The 21,220-nt window shown below is 57.7% G+C and overlaps 1 protein-coding gene across 1 annotated transcript in view; it reads left to right on the top strand.

Moving 5' to 3' along the window:
* Positions 1-21,220, top strand: part of PGS1 (phosphatidylglycerophosphate synthase 1) — a 339,697-nt gene that overhangs the window by 147,088 nt on the left and 171,389 nt on the right. The window lies entirely within an intron of this gene.

Genomic DNA, 21,220 nt, shown 5'->3' with positions numbered 1-21,220 from the left:
ACAGGCCGAGGACTGGGTGTGGCCGAGACGCCGTGTTGCTGACCCCTGGCTTCGAGAAAGGCCGAAGGGAAGACGTTCACCGGCTCTGTTTCTTTTCTTCCTGAGTTCAGGACACCGTCATGGCCCCTGGGGGCTCGGGAACTGCTCATTCAGAAGCGTCTGTGACCTCCCACGCCAGCTGGTTCCCCTGTAAGTCGGGGGTCTCCCCCACCGCCCCCCAACAGGAGGTGCAAACCCATCTCCTACTGGATCCACACAGGGTGGGGTGTCCCCAAATCGTAGCAACTCGCCTATCTTTCTGCTCCTTGAGTTTCCAACTAGGACGATTAAAAAAAACCCAAGAACTATTTTCGAGGCCCTTGCAGACGGCCATTGGCAGAGTGCCAGCCGTGGCTGGAGCTGCGACGGCAGGGTCCTCTCTGAACCAGCCGGATGGTGCCTTCTACCCGGGAGAGCGAATTCCAAGGGACTTCTGGGGTTAAAGCTCCAAGCCTCCGATGCAAGAATGCTGCCTCCCCAGGCCGACCGGAGTGCCTCCAAGCAGGTGAGAGACATCGCCGTAGCCCTGTGGGTGTTTGCACAGTTACCTGCAACAGTTATTAAAGCCAAGTAGCTAAGACACTTAGAGTGAATTTTAACATTTATTTTTGAGCGCACGCACAAGAGAGACAGAGCGCGAGCAGGGGAGGGGCAGAGAGAGAGGGAGACACAGAATCCGAAGCAGCTCCAGGCTCCGAGCTGTCAGCACAGAGCCCGACGCGGGGCTCGAACTCACGGACCGCGAGATCATGACCTGAGCCGGAGTCAGACGCTTAATCCACGGAGCCCCCCGGGAGCCCCTAGAGTGGATTTTATAGCGACCACTGGAAAACAAAACAGAGGACGAGCCGCTGTCTCACAGTTGAGACCTTTGCGCCTCTTAATCCCCGAAAATGAGGCATTTCTAACCCCGAAAAGTAGCTGGCACAGCCCAGGCACCTGCCACGGTCACGCGCGGCCTCCGTGAGTCAGGGGCTCAGTGAGGAAGGCACAGCGCGCAGGTCGGGCGGGATCCCCACGGGCCTTGTGCGGAAAGACGCCTGGGAGGGAACAGGAGGGGCGGCTGTGAGCTCAGGACCGAAAGCCACTAACTGTCCCCGGGGGGCGGGGACACTTGCGCTTGCAAAGCCAATGTCCCCTCCGGTTTGCAGAGTGGGGTTTGTAGCCGCTGCACCCACTCGCGGTTGTTTGTCCAAGAGGCACACAGGGGCTGCATCCTGTGAGGTCCCTTGCTGGCGGCTGCTGGGACTTGCCTCCGGGGCTCAGGGTGTTTACAACAGAGCAAGGATGTGCCTGCCGCTGGCGGAGAAATGGGAGGCTCCTGTCGGGGCCCGTCTGTCCTTCTGTCTGCACTCCCTCAGGCAGGCATCCCGCGGGCCGGTTGTGACCATTGTCTCCTTCACAGAGGCACCAGGATGGAGAAGCTGTCCCCAGCCTGAGGACGCCTACACCTGTCGCAGCCCAGAGAGGCCAGGAGGCAGCGGCCGGGCTCATCCCCGCCCAACACAGGGGGGCGCCACCCCGCCAGGGATGCTCTCCCCGGAGCCCTTCTCCTCCACCAGGACACGGGAAAGAGCCCACTGGGGTCTGGAAGGCTGCAGGGCTGAGGCCCAGCGAGGAGACGGGCTCACGAGGACAGAGCCCTGGCGTGTTTTGCTCGCTCTTGAATCCCCAGCGCCTGGCACATCCTTGGAACAGAGTTGGCTCAAGAAACACCTGCGAAATGAATGCACGAATTACCAAACAGAGAAGCAGAAACTATGACCGAAACATAAAAGTCCATTAAAACATGTAGGGCTTCCTCACCGGGCCCGGAGCACCAGGCTTGAAAGCAGGGAGGGGAGGCACACTCCTCGGGGGCAGAACTCAAGGAAGGCCCCAAACTCTGTGACCAAGATAGACAACTTTTCGATGCAGTATTTGAAGAAAATCAAAGGGCATGCAAATAATTCATGATAACCTTTTAAAAAAATTTTTAAATGTTTACTTTTTGAGAGAGAGAGAGAGAGAGAGAGAGAGGCAGAGAGCATGAGCAGGGCAGGGGCAGAGAGAGAGGGAGACACAGAACCCGAAGCGGGTTCCAGGCTCTGAGCTGTCGGCACACGGCCCGACACGGGGCTCGAACTCACGAACCGTGAGATCGTGACCTGAGCCAAAGTCGGACGCTCGACCGACTGGGCCACCCAGGCGCCCCTAATTCATGATAACCTTCAACTCAGCAGACAGTAGAGGTGAGGGAACTGTTAACCTCAAAAGGCAGTACTGGCTGAAAACGGGGTCCACGAAGGGTTTTGATAAAGTCAAGAATAGATTTAGAATAGAAGTTAGGGATGAACATTAGTCCAGAGAAACAGAACCAGTAGGATATGCACAGAAATAACCAGGAAGACATGTTTAATGAGGGGTTGGCCCATGTGATGATGGAGGCTGAGAGGCCCCGTGGCCTGCCGTCTGCAAGCTGGACACGCAGGAGAGCTGGGGGTGTGGGTCAGTCCAAACCAAAGGCCTGAGCACCCACGGGCGAGGGCAGGAGAAGATGGGAAGAGAGAGGTCTCCGCTCAAGCAGAGGGAGTGAATGAGCCTTTCCTCCGCCATTTTGTTTTATGCAGGCCGTCAACGGATTGGCTGATGCCCACCTGGTCTGCCTGACTGGATTCAAATGCTAATCTCTTCAGGAAACAGCCTCACAGACACGCCCAGAAATAGCTCACCGGCTACCTGGGCATCCCCTACCCCAGTCAGGCAGACACATAAAATTACCCATCACAGGATGCTTGGGGTGAGGTCATGGAGGGTATGGAGGCTTGGACATCAAGTGAGCCCCATTTGCTGCATTTGATGTGCAAGAGACCTAACGCCAGTGGGGTATTTCTTGCTTTTTAAAAAATAGTTTATTTATTTATTGGGGGGGGCGGTGAGCAAGGGAAGAGCAGACAAAGGGAGAGAGAGAGAGCCCGAAAGACCATGAAATCATGACCTGGGCCAAAGTCAGACCCTTAACTGACTGAGCGACCCAGGCACCCCCATTTCTTACTTTTAATACAACGCAGCGCAGGAGAGACTGATCTGATTAGCAGAACGAGGCAAGCTAAGTGGGTCTCCTTCCCCTGAGCCCCCAACCCCAAGCTCCCAGCCTTTTCTGAGGGAAATGGCCGGACAAGCGCGGGTGGCTGGGGGAGGGGACTCCCGGCCCCACAGTTTGGTCCCCACAGAGAGGCCACTTGGGAAATGACCACCGCACGACTGTCCCCACACCAGGGCGTAAAGCCACCCGGCACCCGGGCCTGCCATCCATCTCCAGTGGCACGGCGGACCCTCACGGCCCTGGGCACGCCGCCCGCCAGGACGCTGCGGAATTCGCGGGAGCCGGCTTTCCCGATTAGCGCGAGAGGCTGGACGGACAAAACGGCCAGCAGCCCGACCGTCTGCGACAACAGAACCTTCACGGAACCGTGGCTTCCCTCGTCTTCCCTCGCTTTCAACCCAGGACCGATCAGGAAAACATAGACGTGCCCCAGACCCAGCCACAAAGGATGTCCCGCTCCTCGTTAGCCCACAGCTCCCCCTCACTTCCCGCTCCGCCATAGGCTCTCCTGTCCCTGTGCAAACGCAGGGACGGTGGCCAGCGCCCCGCCGACGGGCCCTGAGTAAGCGGCCCGTGTCTTTCTTGGGCGTCTGTTCATTCCCACAAGCGGACAGGGAGGCCAGGGAGCGAGACCAACCTCCGACAGGACAGGGACTTACCTCCTGCGGTTCTGGGAATCCACTGGCTCCTTCGTCAGTCAAGAGAACTCGGCGGTGGGGGGTGTCCGTCCTCACGGTGTGGTCTCGGGCTGCCTCGGGAAAACTGGCAGGAGACTTTCTAAATAGTTCAGCTGTGGCCCCCGGCTTCAGGAGCCCAGCCCGGGCAACGGGGCTGTCTCGGGCCCTCTGTCTCTCAGAGGCGGAGCTGGACCTGCCCGGGTAGGGGTGTCACAGTACCGTGAGGGGCCCTGGGCGCTCCCTCCGCCTGGGAAAGCGTCCCCCAACTTGCAGAGGGGGGCGTAGGGTGCTTCTGAGTCAGGATGGCGGAGTGGGTAGGAGCCCAGAGGCGGAGGCAAATCGCCAGGGTTTCAACAACCTTGGCATCCAGCCTCCGACACCTCAGTTCGAGACGGGGGATAATAAAAGCACCCCCAACCTAGGGGAGTCGTGAGGGTGAAGAGAGACATTTGTAAGGCTTCGGGAACAGGCCTGGTGCAGGGAACGGGCCTTACCTGGTATCCCCTGTCTCCACTCTTTGTTTTGCCGAACGGAACAATAAACGCGCAGGTTCTCGCGGAATCCTTTTTCGCCCCGAAAGCGAAAACGAACTACAAAATCTCTAATTTCGAAGCAGCTCTTGGGCATCCTTGATACTATTTCGAGGCTTCTGGGCACATTCCTTAATTCTGTTCTCTTCTTTCCCGGTGGAACACCGAGTCCCGGGGGGAGGGCGGTGGTGGGAATGCCAACGGGAACATTCCGGTTGCTGGAGAACCCGCTGACTGCACCAAGACGGGAGACTTCCGGGTCGTCTGCTCCGTCGTTAGGTCACCGGACTGGCCTGCCACCCGCTGGGTTGGCGGGCCCTCCCTCCTCTTGAGCTCGGCGGGCGGTGAGGACTGGCGTCCTCGAGGCTGCCTTTTCGGTCGTCTTCTGCTCTTGCCCTGGTCCGTCTGCCGCTACCTTCCTCCAGACCCGCCCTGCTCTTCCCCTGCACCTGCCCCAAAGATAGCGCGTGTCAACGGGGGCCTCGATTCTCAGCCTGTGCACCCGCTCCTTCGATCGTGAGAATGTCCCTATTGAAACGCAAATGTGTTCACTGATGGGGACGGCCCTGCACAGCTTTCTCTGGTTGGTTTACATCATCACTTGTCATCCAGACTCCTCTGTTTAAAACTGCAATCCCCCTTCCCAAGGGGAAAACCCAACCAGCTCAACCCCCCTTCCCTCCCGCGCCCCACTGTTCCCACAAGAACACATCACCTTCCAACGAACTGCTGTTATGTACTCATTTGTCACGTTTATTTACTGCCTGTCTTCCCACATTAAATGTAGAGTTCCGTGAGCTGCAACAGTGCCGGGTAAGCGCTTGGCTTGGGGAAGATTTCGCTGGACTCCTCGGTTCATCACCTGGCATTTAGGGCCCATGCTCAGGAACAGGCGGAGACCTGACGGCTCTGGGCCCACACCGGGCACGGGGCTGAGAGCCAGCGTTCACAAACTCTGCTAACACCTTGCCCTTCCCAAGGTATCTAGGTGCTCGGTCGTTTTTCCGACAGTTCAGCGTTATTGCATTTTACGACATTGTTAGTCCTGTAACAGATTGGACTTTAAACGCGAAATAAAACCAAAAAATAGGTCCTTTGCCACAGGTAGTTTGAGAAGCACGAGGCTGGCAAATGAAAGAGGCCTGAAGACCTGGGACAGAGGACAAACACATTTTTTTTAAGTTTATTTATTGATTTTGAAAGAGAGAGACAGAGACAGAGCATGAGCAGGAGAGAGGCAGAGAGAGAGAGAGAGGGAGAGAGAATCCCAAGCAGACTCTGCACTGTCGTCACAGAGCCCAATTCCAGATTCAAACTCACGAACTGTGAGATCATGACCTGAGCCGAATCAAGAGTCAGATGCTTAACCGGCTGAGCCACCCAGGCGCCCCAGGAAAAGTCCATTTCTAAGATACAAGTCCAGAGTGTGGGATGCCATGTGCAGAGCTATGGGGGAGCGGGCAGCCAGGCAGGCATGGGTGCTGAGGCCTGCAACCATCTGGCCGATCCTCCCACCCCCACCCCCACTCGCCTGGGGGACTGGGGGACGGTCACCATACTGTCCAGTGGGAAGGGCTCAGGGTGGCCACCCAGTCTGCCGGCCACACCACCCCGTGTCCTTTCCAGGCAGGACGTCTCTCCACCACCCCCAAGGTCATGGTTGGCCAAGCTAGAAACGGCACTCGCTGCTGCTTGCCCAGGGTCTTGAACTTGGGGGTTCGCCCCAGGGTCTTGAACTTGGGGGTTCAGAAAGAGCTGACACACCCTCTCCCGGGGGGGGGGTTAAATCATAAACCGGGGGGTTCAGGAGGCTCCAGAGGAAGAGAGCGGTGGGGCAGGTGAACAGAGCAGGAGTGAAAATGGAGACAGTCCTGACAGCATTCTGGAATGTCCCAGGTACCCTGAGCCCCATCTGCCCCGGGGGCTCTGGGTCCTGTGCAAAAGAAATCCCAGTCCTTTAGGCTTAAAGAAGCATGGGTTGGGTTTTCTGTAGCCCTGAAGACAGGGCCGATCCAAAGGCAACAACCCTGTACCCCAGAGTCAAGGCCACACCTTTCCACGGGGTTTGACGGTTTGGGCTCCTTTCCGGGTCCTGGCTCACTGCTGGCCAAGCCCTGAGGGACAGGGCCTCCTGAGCTGGCAAACTGAAAGGAGATGGGTTCAAATGGAGCGTGTAGGGACTGGGTCCCGATTCCTGCTTGTCACCAAGTCAGCAGCAGCATGGTGAGGTCACTGTTTCTGTGGCTCAGCTCTGAGGGGGGTTGGCAAACTCGAGTTTCAAGGACTGGTCAGTATAAAGGGGCTCGTTCTGCAGGGGCAGAGCGCGCAGGGGTCAGCCTTCTGTGTCCGCGTGGTGCCCCTACAGTCCCCAAGTTACCCTTTCCGACGCTAACCTAGGTGCTGCTGGGAAGGTATTTTACGGATGGGATAAAAGTTCATCATCAGCTGGCTTTACAGAAGGAGACGATGCTGGGCTATCTAGGGGGGCCTCGTCCAATCAGTTGAAAGTCTGAAGAGCAGAGCTGAGGTTTCCCTGCAGAAGTAAGACTCCCGCCCGTAGCTTAGGCAGTTTTGGCCAGCACCCTTCCTAACAGCCGTTCCTACAACCTCAGGCTTGCCTCGCCAGCCCCCTCGGTCACATGAGCCTGCTCCTTGCGACAAATCTAGACACACACACACACACACACACACAGACACGCACACACCACAGGCTCCTGGTTCTGTGTCTCCGGTCGAGCTCTGACTGGTACACAGCGCGTTAGGAACTTGGGCCAAGTTCAATACCGGAGCCGGGGAGCTCCCGCGTTGTGGGCAGTCCATAGCGCCTGGCATCAAAGTCTCTCCCGGGCCCAGCAGAGCTGGTGCCGGTGGTACAGTGGGACCGCCACGCGGGCCGCGGATCCTGCAGCATGGCCTGAGGCCGTCTCTCGACAAGCCGGTGAGAAGAGATTCTCAGACGCGAGCAAGTCAGACGGGAAACCCGGGACCTTTTCCTCTCAAGGTGAACCCCCGCTCCGACGCGGGGGAGAAGGTGCCGTAGACCCCAACGGCCGCCTGGCACAGCAGGAGCGGTCACCCGAGCCCTCGGACCAGCCCCGCACAGGTCAGCTCAGTGCCCTTGGGAGAGGCGCCCCGCCACTCCGTGCCTCGGTTTCCCTATTCACAAAGTAAATGAACCGGATGACCTCTAAGATCCCGCGACCTCTGGCATTGGTGGTTCAATCCACGAGGCAGCAACCGTGGCATCGGGCACAGGGCACCGCGCTCACACGTGGGGAGCCCGATGCCTGCTCTGGAATCGCTGAGCCACCTTTGAGAAACCTGAATTTTAAGCGAGCTCGACGAGGCTGCAAGCCTCACCCAAGAGCCCAGCTCTCTGCCGGGGCGTGAGGCCCCACAGCGTTTCTCTGCTTTTAGGGGTGCTGGTAGCGACCCAGTCTTGCTAGGGCCGGTATCGGGGTACTTTTCCAGCGCTCTGTCTTAGCGCATCTAACACGCTTGCCCTGGGTTTGTCTCTCCAATGCACAGGTGATAAGCGTTCACTCTGACCTCGGTATCCGGTACCTTCCCTCCATCTTTGCCAGGGAGAGCCTGGGAACCGTCTGCCCCGTCAGAAGGCTCTCAAAGCTGCCGATGGCCAGGAGGACACCTTTCAGATGGAAATCGGTTGCGTGCCTGGCTCGGGCAGCAGCTTTGGAAAAGCCAATGTGGGGTGCTTCCAGGACCCAGGACACCCCCTCCTTGTACTTGGTCCGTGTCCGAGGCTCTTGTCTTCACCCCCTTTTTCGTCAGCTTGAGAACCTGCTTCTGTCTCTCTCCAGTGCCTCACGGAGACGGTCGCCACCCTCGAGAGCTTGATAATTCAAGTTACGCCTCGGAACCTCCCAGCGGATGAAGCTGTCTGTTTGCTTCGAACGCGCTCAGGCATTTGACATAAACCACACAATGCAGAAGGGCCTCCAACTTTCCAGACCTAAGGAATGAGGCTCGGGGAAGGGACGCCAGCCCGGCCGCGTGCGCTCCCTGCAGGGAGCTGGCCGGGCCTTCAGGGGGTCAGTGATGAAAACCAAACGCCCCGGGGCCTCTTAGGAATCAAAACAAGATAAAAGTGGGCCTGGAGAGCGGGGTTTACAGACAGTGCTGGAATTCGTCTTGGGATCTGGAGACTTTTCCCGATGTGTGTTCACGTGTGTGAGTTGCTTTCAGGGGCGGGAGAGCACGGGCGTTGGTGGAACAGCGTGGGAGAAAATAGTGCAAACGCAAGACAGGCTGGGCCTTCAGAATAAAAATAGGTCCTTCTTTACCCAGAACGTGGTCGCATTTTGAGCTAAGGGATGGGGGGGACCTTGAGGGGACGCGAGCGTCATTTCTGCCATCGGGCTTTGTCTGGTCTGGTCTTTCGTAAGGAGCCTGCGCCTTGAGGGGGGCTCCTGGGTGACTCCCAAGCTCACCACTTTGTTGCGAAGGGACGTGATTATGGGAAAACTGAAGTGGGAGACACCTCCGTCCGTCCTTTCACAACCAGGGCGGCAGGGGGCCTGGGGACTCCAGAGCGGGAAGTACCGCACGGCCACAACAGCTTGCACGAGGGATCGGAGCCCCGCGTGGAGGCGTGACGGGAACCACAGCATCCAAACCACAATGAGACACGACTTCACAGAAGGACCAGAGTCAAGACAGATAATAACAGGCGTTCGCGGGGATGTGGAGAGACGAGCCCTTGCATGCTCTGGCGGGCACGGAGAATGGCGGGGTCACCGTGGAAAACAGCTTGGTGCTTCCTCAAAAAGCTAAACACAAAATTGCCCCGTGACCCGGAAATCCCACTCCTGAACACGTGCCCGGGAGAACCGAAGACAGATACGGAAACACATAAACGCACGAGCACGTTCGCACGAGCATTCATCACGACGGCCGAGAGGTGGAAACAACCCAACGCCCGTCCGTGACGTGCAGTGAGTGGGTCAGCAATCTGTGGTCTAGCCGCACCACGGAACGGTGTTCGGCCGGAGAAAGGCACGGAACTCTGACACCTGCCATGATGCCAGCAGACCCTGCACACGTCGCTGAGACACAAAAGGCCTCAGATTTCTGGAATAGGTGAATCCATGGCGACAGAAAGCGGGTGGTTGCCAAAGGCTGGGGGAGGGCGCAACAGGAAGCCGCTGCTTAACGAGCCCGGGGTTGCCTTCCGGTAACGAAAGTGTTCCGGAACCAGAGAGAGGTGCTGGCTGCACACCAGTATGAATCACTAAGTACCGCCGAATTCTCTAGAAACGAAACGGTTCGCTTCCGTACCGCGGTCTCGTGGTCTCCTTGAAAAAGGATCTGGGAAGCGGGTGAGGGGCCCCTTACTGATTTTCCACCGCGGACTGGGACCACAAAGCAGCAATCGAGGGAGAAAGTTCTGGAAGTCTCCCCTGAGGCAGGATGAGCGGGTTTAACAAGGCCCACGAGACCGCATTCTGGCCTCTGAAACACGTGTTGCTGTGGCAGAGCTCCTGGCTCAGGTAGAGAGTACAGGTGAAGAAACGTGAGCGAGCCACAGACATTACACCTGCCCCCCGGGCCCAGCCTGCTCGTCAGTAGAGGGCATACCGATCCTGAGACCGTGACGACGTCAGCATACGGGCCGTTCCCACCTGGACCCGGGTTGGAGAGCGTCCCCCAAAGACGTCCACCCCGGAGCCTGTGAGTGAGACCTTATTGGAAATAGGGTCTCTGCAGACATGGTCAGTAAAGATGACCTGAGATCCTCGTGGGTCAGGGTGGGCCCCAACCCAGAGACGGTCCTTCTAAGAGGACAGAGCAGAGGCACAGGGAGGAAGGCCGTGTGACACGGGGGCAGAGACGGAGAGGCAGCTGTCGGCCTGGGGACACCAAGATTCACCGCCAGGAGCTGGGAGAGATGGGGAGGACCCCGCCCCAGGGTGGGCCTCGAGACACCCTGATTTCAGACGTGCAAGAATTTTGTTGTTTCAAGCCGTCCATCCAGCGTGCGGTCCTCTGCTGATGAAAGTGTGGAGCCCACAGTCTCAACAGCCGGGCTTTTTTGGGGGAACAGAAGTCTTGCCTCGACCGCCGTAACCCTGGACGGCCGCTCCTTCCGTCTCACACATCCAGCCCCGGTCCCGGGCAACCGGGTCGTAGGACGATTGCTCGGCGAGGACCAGAACAGGGGCAGGGGAAAGAAAGAGGCTCTGAGGTGGGAAGCCGCCCAAGGACGTCCCTACCTTTCCCCCGAAGCTTTCAGAGCTCTGCCCCGGAGGAGACGCAGAGGCCGCTGGGAGGACAGAAATCGTGGGAAAGAAAACACACTCACGTTCCACGAGGAGGGTGGTCCTGGCAGTGAGTCCAGACACTGTGCTGCCTGCTTTTCCTCCCAGGGACGGTCAAGCGTGACAAGGGACAGCAGGGGAGACGGGGTGCGTGTGTGTGTGTGTGTGTGTGTGTGTGAAGAAGCCCGCCCACCATTAGCTATGACGTCATCTTGCCCGAAGTCTGGAGAGGCCCTGGGCTTCCGCAGAGGCGTCTCCTCCTCGCAGTCAGTTGAGAAGCAGAAGCTTCGGGTGCATCCGTGCGGGGATTCCTGGGGACCCAGAGAGGCCACAGGCGTTACTGGAGGACCCGCTATGTCACCCTGCCCCCCCCACCCCCGCCCAGTGGGCTGCCAGTGTCCCTCTTACAGGAATGGGAGGGTGCCGGGCAGCGCGTCCGTGGGGTCCCCAAACCCAAAGACCATCGGATGCGCCACGGCCAGTGTCACCGTGCGAAGCCAAAACCGGATGAGAAGCCCCCCACCCCCCCCGCCCCCCAAACCTGCAGCCAGCCACGGACACGGACGTCTCGGAGCGCTACCCCAGCGGCCGGTTCCCAGGGCAGGTGCAGGGGCGCGTGCCGGGACAGAGGGCTGCCACGCCTGTCCCCTGCGGCTGGCTGGCTGCCGGCGTTTGGAGGGGAGCCGGGGCCAGCTCCAGGCTGTGGCGCTCACACCCGCCGCGGCCGGCTGTTTACCGGACAAACACGAAGCTTTAAACCAGGCGATGTCAGCGAAAAATGCCCGGCAGAACTGTTTACCGGGCGAAGCTGAGTTAAATTTAGTTTTCTCGTTGCCAAGCGGGGACGGGCCTGTCAGAGGCGCGTCTGAGCAGGGACGGAAATGGAACCGCGCGTCTGCACACGGCGGGTTGATAGCAGTCGATTCGCACCTACCCCGAGACAAAGAGAGGCACTTCGGTGTCCAATTGGGTACAACCGAGCCGAGCGCCGGACCCACGCTACGGGAAGAAGAAAGGACAAGGGGTTAAGAAAACGCACGAAGGGATCAGATCTTCCCGCCCCCGGGAGAAAACCCGCTGCGGATCTGACGGGAGGAGAGCCCGTCTTTCGAAGAGACGCCCGAGACCGGCCGACAGTCTGGCAAGACGAACCCACGCGAGGAATGAGAGCGTCGCTGCGATCGCAAATAGGAAGATTAAAAGTTAGAGACCTCCACGCACCATGTCAGGCCGGTAATTTGAAATTCTAGAACAACGGCCCTCAAGACACGGCCCCCTGACCACACGGTGTTCACGTGGCCAAGGAGAGCACGCGGCGGGCGGGAAGCCCACGGTGGTCCACAAACACGCGGGTCCCACGCCTGGAGTTTCCACGCCCTCCAGAGGCACGGCGCTCCCTCGTTCCCGGTGACCTCCCACCCTGGTCCTTCTCTGTAATTCCTCCCTCCGTCACCCGTCCGACACCCCATTCGTTGCCCTTGCGCGAAGCTGTTCTCGCCACGACACCTGACACCGGGAGGGCTCTGGCGGAGAGGAACGCGGGCGTGTCAGCCGTGCAGTGTGGCCCCCGCCCCGGGCCCCCCCGCACACGCCTGTCCCCACCCCAGGCATCCGATGTGCCTCTCAGCTCACTAACCTGACGTCGTACCGTTTCAGCTCACACGTTCTCGCACAAGAGACTCTCTTTTCTGACCAACACTGGCCAACAGACGATGATTTTATGATCTGTAATTCAGAAAAAAAATTCATTCTCCCGTGGATTCTTAAAATAAAATTAGGTTCCTAATTAGAAAAAGGTCCATTCAAAACAGGTGCTGAGGGGCGCCTGGGGGGTTCAGTCGCTCGATCGTCCGGCTCTTGATCCGGGTCATGATCTCACGGTTCATGGGTTTGAGCCCCGAGCTGGGCTCTGTGCTGGCAGCACAGAATCTGCTTGGGATTCTCTCTCTCTATCGTCTCTCTCTCTCTGCCCCTCCTCCACCCTCTCTCTCAAAAATAAAATAAACAAAAAACCCAGGAGCTGAACGTTGAGCGGAGAGGTGTGCGTGTGTGTGTTGGTGTATGGGGGGGGAGGGGCAGCTCATAGAATAAAAAGGAGAGAGAACAATCCATCCACAACTGATCTGACTCCGTTATGTGCCAGCTGGAGTCCTTGCTTTCCAAACGTACCCGGATCCTCCCTTCTTCTGAGCCGACCGTCCCGTGTGCGAGAACTTTGGAGCCACTACGACCATACGGTGAACGCTGGTCTAAAGGGCAGGGGCCACCCACGCAGGGCGCTCAGGCCGGAGAGGCCAGGAGCCCTGTGTGGGCAGCGGGCACCGGAACGCGCCCCGTGGATACGCAGACAGAGCTCTGCAGGCCCGGTGGGAACAGCACCCTCACTGCGTCCTCCACCAAGGCCGTCTCCCGCCAGAACCAGCATACACGAGACCAAAATCTGAATGTCAAAACGTGGGGCTGAGCCCGGGGCCTGGCCCCCTCCCACACCTGTCACTGGTTCCAGGGGAACCACCTCAAGGGACGCTGGCCGCACGTCCGAGCCGGGAGAGCCTCGAACCGTCCAGCCCCTTGAGTGCGGCCGTTTTCGGGCAGTTACAGGTGAGGGCGCTGTCCCCCAGGGCGGGAAGGCCGACCTCTGTGTGTGGTAGTAAGGGTCAATGGTCGAAGCTGGTGATGTCATGGTCCAGGGAGGTGCGGGCCGAGGTCGGCCCCGACAAAAGGCAGGAAGGAGGCCAGGAGAAGCCCCCAGCGGGAGGGCACACGGCCCAACCACCAGTACGGCCCAAGGAAAAAGAGGTGAATTCACTCAGGTGAAGCCACTGGCAGGCACGGATGATTCTTTCTGGAAAGTTTAGGAAAACATGAGCGTCCTGCTTCGTGGGCACATTCCAGGCCTAGCCACCTAGCAGTCATCCCAGCCTCCAAGCACCAGTACCCTGCAGCTCCCAGGCCACCACCCTCGTTCCAGGAGGGGCAGCCTGGAGGGGAGCCCAGGCCCTGGTCGAGGCCCTGTGCACCTGGCGAGGGCATAGAAGCTCCCCACCCTTTCCCCACACCACACCTTCTTTCCTGTCTCTCCATCTGGCCGTTGACCTGCATCCCTTATCATACCCTTTAATAAACCGGTAAAGCTCAGCGTTTCCCTGAGTTCTATGAGCTGCTCTAGCAAACTAATCGGACCTAAGGAGGGGGTCGTTGGAACCCCCAATCTGCAGCCCATCTGCAGGCTGTCAGCTGCCCTGGGGACTGGCATCTGAAGTGGGGGCTGGGGAATAGTCTTGTAGGACCGGACCCTTAGTCTTTGGAATCTGATGCTATCTTCGGGTAGACAGTGTCAGAATTGGGTTGAATTAAGTCGAATTCTTGAACTAGAGTCTAGTTCTCTAGCAAGAACTAGATCCAGGAACATTCAAAGATCAGGGTGCTCTTAAACTAGGAATCCCTTCACCGAAAGATCTGAGAATAGAAAAACTCGAGAGAAACTCCATAGAAAGTTATTTAAGAAGAAAATAGAAAATCTGACACAAAGCATTTCTGCCGATGGAAATTCTCTCTCCCACATCACCCATGAGGCAGGAGAAAGCTGTAATTTAGCCCCCCAGAGTGAATAAATATCCTCAAACACACACTCGGAGATATACGAAAAAGAAAGACCTGTAATCAGAAACCTAAGGCCGAAGAACGGAAAAAACAAATGAAATGTAGAAAAATATCTAAAAATTGGAGGTGGGTAAGGTGTACGGGAATTCTCCGTTCTATGCTTGCAACTTTTCTACAAGTTTGAAAATACCTGAAAATAAAAAGTTGCAAGAGTGCTGAGGATATTCTCATGGATGTCTCTGTGCGCTGGCTGGGAAACCGCCCCGCTGACCAGTGATGGGGCGTCATAGCCCCCACGCTGCAGAGGGCAGTCAGGCGGCCCCACGGAAGACAGGTCATTGGAGGGCCCGGCGCAGGGCGACCGCGGGAACGGGAGCCTCGAACGTGGCCTCTGGGGAGGTGGGGGAGGCCAAGGCTAGAATCACAGTCCACGGCCTCAGGGCTTGGCCACTCCGGAGAAGAGTCTGGTCCAGCAGCGACCAGAGAAATGGCTCCAGATCCCATCTATGCCGTGTGCTGGCCGGAGGCCTTCCATAGCAGAGCGACTTCCACGTGGTATTTACACAGTACACGGCCGGTGGTCATGACAACGGTGATGGTGTTGGCGTGGAAAGTGACGTTTACAGTTCCCCTGCACCCAGAGAGCAAGCCGCAGCCTTCAGTTTGTTCACAGCGTGTGCAGAGTTGATGCATTTGCACCCGGATCCGCCGGGTGTTTAAGGGAGAATTTGCAGCTGCCGAGAGGAAGAGTAGGGAGGAGAGTTCCGTGAGCAGGGAGCATGCTCTCAGGTGGCAGGAGATGGGCCAAGGATAAGGCGGGGGGGGGGGGGGCCCGAAACAGGCTCCTTTCCTCCTTCCTCTGCTGCTTCTCCCCCCTACAACTTCGGAGCACCTCCAGCCTCACAAGTTTGGATCACCTCACGAGTCGGAGCACCTACCCCAAGACGTTCTTAACGCATCTGAATCACATTCTGTTGGCTTGCAGAAAACGGGTTCTGACAAACTACTCCCATGATCCTGCCGGGCATAAAGCAACCTGTGGCTTCTTGTCATGCATTTATTAATTCAACGGACCCGTCCCGAGGGCCCTCCCTGTGCCAGGTGCGGTCTAGGAGCTGGGAACCCGGAGATGACCTGAACAGACAGAGTCCCCGTTGTCACAGAGCCGCCAATCTGGTGTGATGGCTCAAATGACCATATCACCATGTCCCTCAAGAGTTCAGACGCAAAAAGATCCTTAACAAAATATTAACAAACTGAATCCAGTAAAATGTATATATTCTTACGTTTATTTATTATTTATTTTGAGAAAAGGAGAGTGAGCGAGCAGGGGAGGGGCAGAGAGAGAGAGGCAGAGAGAATCCCAAGCAGGCTCTGTACTGTCAGTGCAGAGCCTGATGCAGGGCTTGAACTCACAAACCATGAAATCATGACCTGAGCCAAAGTCGGACGCTTCACCGACTGAGCCTCAGACACCCCATCCTGTAACATATTTTTAAAAACTCATGAGGGGGGCGCCTGGGTGGCTCAGTCAGTTGAGTGTCTGACTCTTGATCTCGGCTCAGGTCATGATCTCCTGGTTCGTAAGATCAAGCCGCACACTGGGCTCTGTGAGGACAGTATGGAGCCTGCTTGGGATTCTCTCTCTCTCTCTCTTCTCTCTCCTCCCCTCCCCGCTCACACACATGCTTTCTCTCTCTCCTCTCTCAAAATAAACTTAAAAAAAAAAAAAAAGTAAATAAACAAAAACCCATGACCAAGAGGGTTTTACACCAAGAGATGCAAAGTTGATTTACCACTATTGCTTGGTGTAACCATCGTACTAATCTAACGAAAAGAGAAAAATCACATGAGCAACTGTATCTGTGCCCAAAAGCCATTTAACAAATTCAGCCTTATTCATGATTAAAACTCTCGGCAAACGAGGAGAATATGGAAGCATCTCCAACCCGATAAAGGGCATCTCTGAAAAACCCATGGCTGTCATCCCATCTAATGATGAAACCCAGAATGCTTTTCTCCTACGATCAGGAACAGGACAAAGATGCTCACTTTAACCCTTACCTAATACCGCACACAAAAATTAACTCAAAAGGAGGGGCACCTGGGTGGCTCAGTCGGTTAAGCATCCGACTTCGGCTCAGGTCATGATCTCATGGCTCGTGGGTTCGAGCCCTGCATCGGGCTCTGTGCTGATGGCTCAGAGCCTGGAGCCTGCTTGGGATTCTGTGTCTCCCTCTCTGTCTCTGCCCCTCTCCTGCTCATGCTCTGTCTCTCAAACAATAAATAAATGTTAAATAATTTTTTTTTTAATTTAAAAATTAACTCAAAATGGGTCAGACCTAAATGTAAGAGGTGAACCTTCTCTGGCTTGGAGAGACCAAGCCATGACCAGAAGCTTAGAACTTTCGGCCCACCCCCCATCCTCTAGGGAGAGTAGAGGGGGCTGGAAATGGATAAGTGATCGATCAAGCCCAAGTAAGGAAGCCTCCATAAAATCCCAAAGTATGGGGTTCAGGGAGCTTCCGCGTTAGTGACTGCATCCATGTGTACTGAGAGGGTGACTCACCCCACCTTCCTGGGGACAGTGCTTGCATTCGAGATGCCCCCCTGGAACGCGCCCTGTGAATCTCTTCCCCTGGCTGTTCCTCTATGGCCTTTATCACATCTTTTAATAAATTAGTAAATATAATGGTTTCCCTGCGTTCTGTGAGCCCCTCTAGCAAATTAAACCCGAGAAGGGGAATCACGGGAAACTGCAGCTTACCATCAAGTCTGACCGAAGCTGTGGGTTCCCTGGGGACCCCCTGCTTGGGGGGGTGGGCACTCTCCAGGGACCGAGCCCTTCACCTGTAAGGCTGGCCGCTACCTCCAGGTGGACGGTGCCCGAACGCAGCAAAACTGTGGGACACCCACCTGGTATCACTCCGGATTGTTTGGTTTTTTTGGGGGGGGAGGGATCCAGAAGCGTCCGAAGCAAAGTGTTCCATGTGAAGGTAAAGGAGAGACACACACACACACAGGAGGTGGAAAACTGACTTTTCCTAACACACCTGTCTAAAGAATATTCTTCTGTCTGCGGACATTTCCAGACCCAGCCCGTGGATCCCAAGTTGAAGGTGAAGGCATAACCGCTGGGAAGTTTAAACACAACACACGTCCCAACAAACACCTGCACCTGCACGTGGGCGCGTCCTCGTCTGCACGGCACCCGCACTTACCTCTGAACGTGCACGGGCTGCTCGTTTGCGGTCTGGGCCCTGCTCCCCGGAAACCTGCCTGTCCGCCTCCGAGGAATGTCCGGTGACTTGTATTAACTCCTTGCTTGCTTCTGTTTCTTTTTAATTTTTTTTTTTTTTACATTTATTTATTTGAGAGACAGAGACAGAGCACAATTTGGGGAGGGCACAGAGAGGGAGACACAGAATGCAAAGCAGGCTCCAGGCTCCGAGCTGTCAGCCCAGAGCCCGACGCGGGGCTCGAACTCACAAACTGTGAGATCATGACCCGAGCTGAAGCCGGACACCTAACCGTCTGAGCCACCCAGGCGCCCCTGCTTGTCTCCATTTCAACCCGGGGTCAACGTGAAGTCACCTAGTCTCCTCGGCACACCCCCCGTCCCCGACCTTGGGTTTCAATAGGCTCTCCAGACTCTGGGTCCACGGTGCACCTGACGTTGGGTGAGGTGCCCCCTCGAGTCTGCACTGGTGCCCCGTGGGGCCAGCACGTGTTAAGGACTCCCCGATGGAGCCCACGCTTTCCTGCGGTCTCTGAGGGAGGGTGCCACCAGCACCCAGAGGGTGTCATGGCAAGCTCACAAACTTGGCGTCCGAGTCCCAGGGGTGTCGCGCTACTCTGCGGTGTTACTGGCCATCCGGGCGTTAGCAGAGTTGGCTGACGCGGTCAGGAGCGTCACACAATTGCCTGGGGAAGGTGAATGCCGTCTCGGGTGCCTAAAGAAGCTATGGTTCCAGCTCTCTGCCTACACGCTTGGCGAGAGTCATTTTGGCAGATGCCCCCCTCTCGGGGTCGCTTCTGACGTCTCCTCTGCCGACTGCACTGGTCCGGGTTCTCCAGACACACGGGAGAGCTTGCTCCCCCGCCCCCCACGCCCTCCGTCCCCCCGGGCCGTCCCGAGAGGACACAGCGAGAAGGCAGGAGGGCCTCCCCAGGAACTGCACTGGCCGGCACCTTGATCTTGGACTTCCCCGCCCTCAGAACCGCGAGGAGTACGTTTCCGTGGGCTAAGCCGCCCCCGGCTGTGGTGTTCGTGTTACTGTGGGGCGAGCGGACTGAGGTCCCTCAGGGAACAGACACGGAGTGGACAGGCGAACCGTTTGTGGACTGAAATGCAGCTTCCCAGGTTCCCCGAGGGCCCCCCCCCCCCGAGCTATGGAAAGCGTGGGCAGGCTTAGACCAGGGCTACTCCGTCTGGAGCCCGCGGAGGGGCTCAGGACAGGGGACTCTGCCGATTCTGCACTTAGGGCTTTCTGGGCAGTGTCCCGTGGAGACGGTCCGTAGCTCACGTTGGCTTCACAGAGGGGCCTGGGGCCCACAAATAATTAGAACAGCTTCCACGGGGACTGGATGAGGCGGACACACAAGCTCTTGCCAGACGGTGCGTCCCCACACCTTCCGAGAAGACAGTCTCATAACGGAGAGGTTACGACCGGGAGGGCTGGTTTGTCAAGATCAGAGCTCCGGTAAGGGAGGAGCATTTCTACCTCCCTCAGAAAGCAAAAGGAGACCCCGCTGATTCCTAGGAGATAAGGGGATTAGCAAGTCTTCAAACAGGTGCCATGGGAGCCTCGGGGACAGACTAGCTCAAGCACGGAAGAGAAAGGATGATGTCAGGTGCCGTGTGGCTCTGGGGGAGCCGGTGGCAAACCACCCCCCCCCCCCGTGGCACCCAAATGTGTCTCGTGATGCCGTTAGGTCCGCGTGTCTGAAGAAAGAAGGGCTTCGTCTCTACGGCCCCGTCTACGCGGGGCGGCCTCTGTCAGGGAGACACCTGCCTTGCTTGCGAACAGCCCGTTCCTGCTGACGGCTGGCGAGCCGGGCTGAGGCGCGTGGGTTCTGGGGACGCGTCCCGCTTACCCTGCCGAGCGCACAGGCAGCCAGTCCCTTCAGCGAGGCGGAGACCCAAGCCGCACGGGGGTGTCCCGTGTTCGAAGCTGGGGTCCGCCCTGCCAGCGGCAGGCACCCAGGAGCAGCCCCAGGGCAGCTAGGACGTGCTCCCCGGGAAGGCCAGGGGCCGCTCCAGCCCCGGCCACGTCGTCAGTTCTCGGAAAGCATTCTCTGCCTTAAGTTCTCAATCGCATCATCATTTTTTGAAGTTTATTTATTTTGTGTGTGTGCGGTTAGCACGGAGCCCGATGTGGGGCTCGATCTCAGGACAAGACCGTGACCTGAGATGAAATCAAGAGTCAACCAACTGAGCCACCCGGGCGCCCCCTTAAATTTCTGTTTTTTTTTTTAAAAAAAAAGATGGAGCTTATAAATTCAGATTGATGTTACGGTAAGAACAGAATGGGACAAAGGGTCAAAACGTGGCTGCTGGGGGCCAGCAGGGAGGGAGGGACGGACGGGGGGAGCAGGAAGCACGTCCAGGGCAGCGAATGTCTTCTGTACGATGCTGTAACGATGGCTACAGCTCATCACGTCTGTCCAAAGCCACAGAGGGAGCCCGAGGGCACACTGTGGGCTCTGCGGGATGCTGATGCGGCAGTGGAGGCCTGTCAGCTGTAACACACGGACCCCCTGGCAGGATGCGGATGGGCGGGGGGCAGCTGTGCCGATGCGGGGGCAGGAGGCCAACGGGAAATCTCTGTACCGCCCCCTCAGTATCACTGCAATCCTAAAACTGCTCTAAAAAATACCGTCTATTAATAAAAATAAAAGTAAGAAGCAGGGTAAGTGAAAAAAGCAGGACCGGGTCGCATGACGGACTGCGCCCCTGACCCTGAGCTTCCTGGCAACCCAAGTAAAGAGCAAAACAGACCCCACGTCCACTCTGCTCAGGCCCTCCTCCGCCGAACCCCACCGGGCAGAGGCAGGCACGGCAAAGCCCCCTGCGTTCGTGGGGTCTGGGCGGCTTTTCAGAGAGGCTGGCCCAACACCCGGCCCCGCTGGGCTCGGCCAAGCGGTCGTGGGGGGCTGGGGGCTGGAATCGGGACGTTCTCGCTACCCCGGCAGTGTCGGGTCACGCCTCGCGCCCTCTGGCCCTCGGTCAGGCCAGGGCCCTTGGTGACGAAGGCCTAAAGAGTGGTGGCCCCCAAATCGGCCGGTGACGGAGCGGCCCCGTCCGGAAGGGCCTCTGGCGCAGATCCTGAAGCTCTCTGTGTGCAGGACCAAGTGGTTCCTGCTTCCCTGTGGTGTTTACGAGCACGGAGTAAGGAAGGCTCTGGGGGACCCTGCCTGGGCTGAGACAAACCACCGTACAATTTAAATGCAGCGTGGTTACGTAAAACTCAGCGAGCTGTGGGTGCTTGGGTGGCTCAGTCGGTCGAGTGTCCGACTCTTGATTTCGGCTCAGGTCGCGATCCCACGGTTCGTGGGTTCGAGCCTGCGCTGGGCTGTGCGCGGACGGCACGGAGCCTGCTTGGGATTCTCTGTCTCCCCGCCCCCCTCTCAAAATAAATAAACTTAAAAAAAAAACCAACCCAAGACTCAGCAAGCCGTACAACGAAGAGCGTTCCTTCCCCAACAGAAGAGAGTCAGCGCAGCGCAGGTGGTGATGGGGAGTCCAGGGACGTGGCAGGGACGTGGGGTGGGGTGGCTGGGCCGGGGTCTCCGGGAGGAGGAGGACATCCCGGGAACAGACGGGGGAAGGGCTCCCACGCAGAAGGGAGGGCGCCGGCGGGGGCGGCCAGGCGGGAGACAGCCGGTCCACGAGAAACTCTGGACAGCCGGTCCAGCGAGGAAGGGGAGGGAGGGCCGGGCTGTGAGCAAGAGGTCTGGGATCGACGGAAAAGGGCGGCGCTGGCCCCAAGCGCGCAAAGGAACGCT

Source organism: Panthera uncia, chromosome E1 (genome assembly GCF_023721935.1).
Source record: "Panthera uncia isolate 11264 chromosome E1, Puncia_PCG_1.0, whole genome shotgun sequence".
NCBI lineage: Eukaryota > Metazoa > Chordata > Mammalia > Carnivora > Felidae > Panthera > Panthera uncia.
This window is presented reverse-complemented; position numbering and strand designations above follow the sequence as displayed.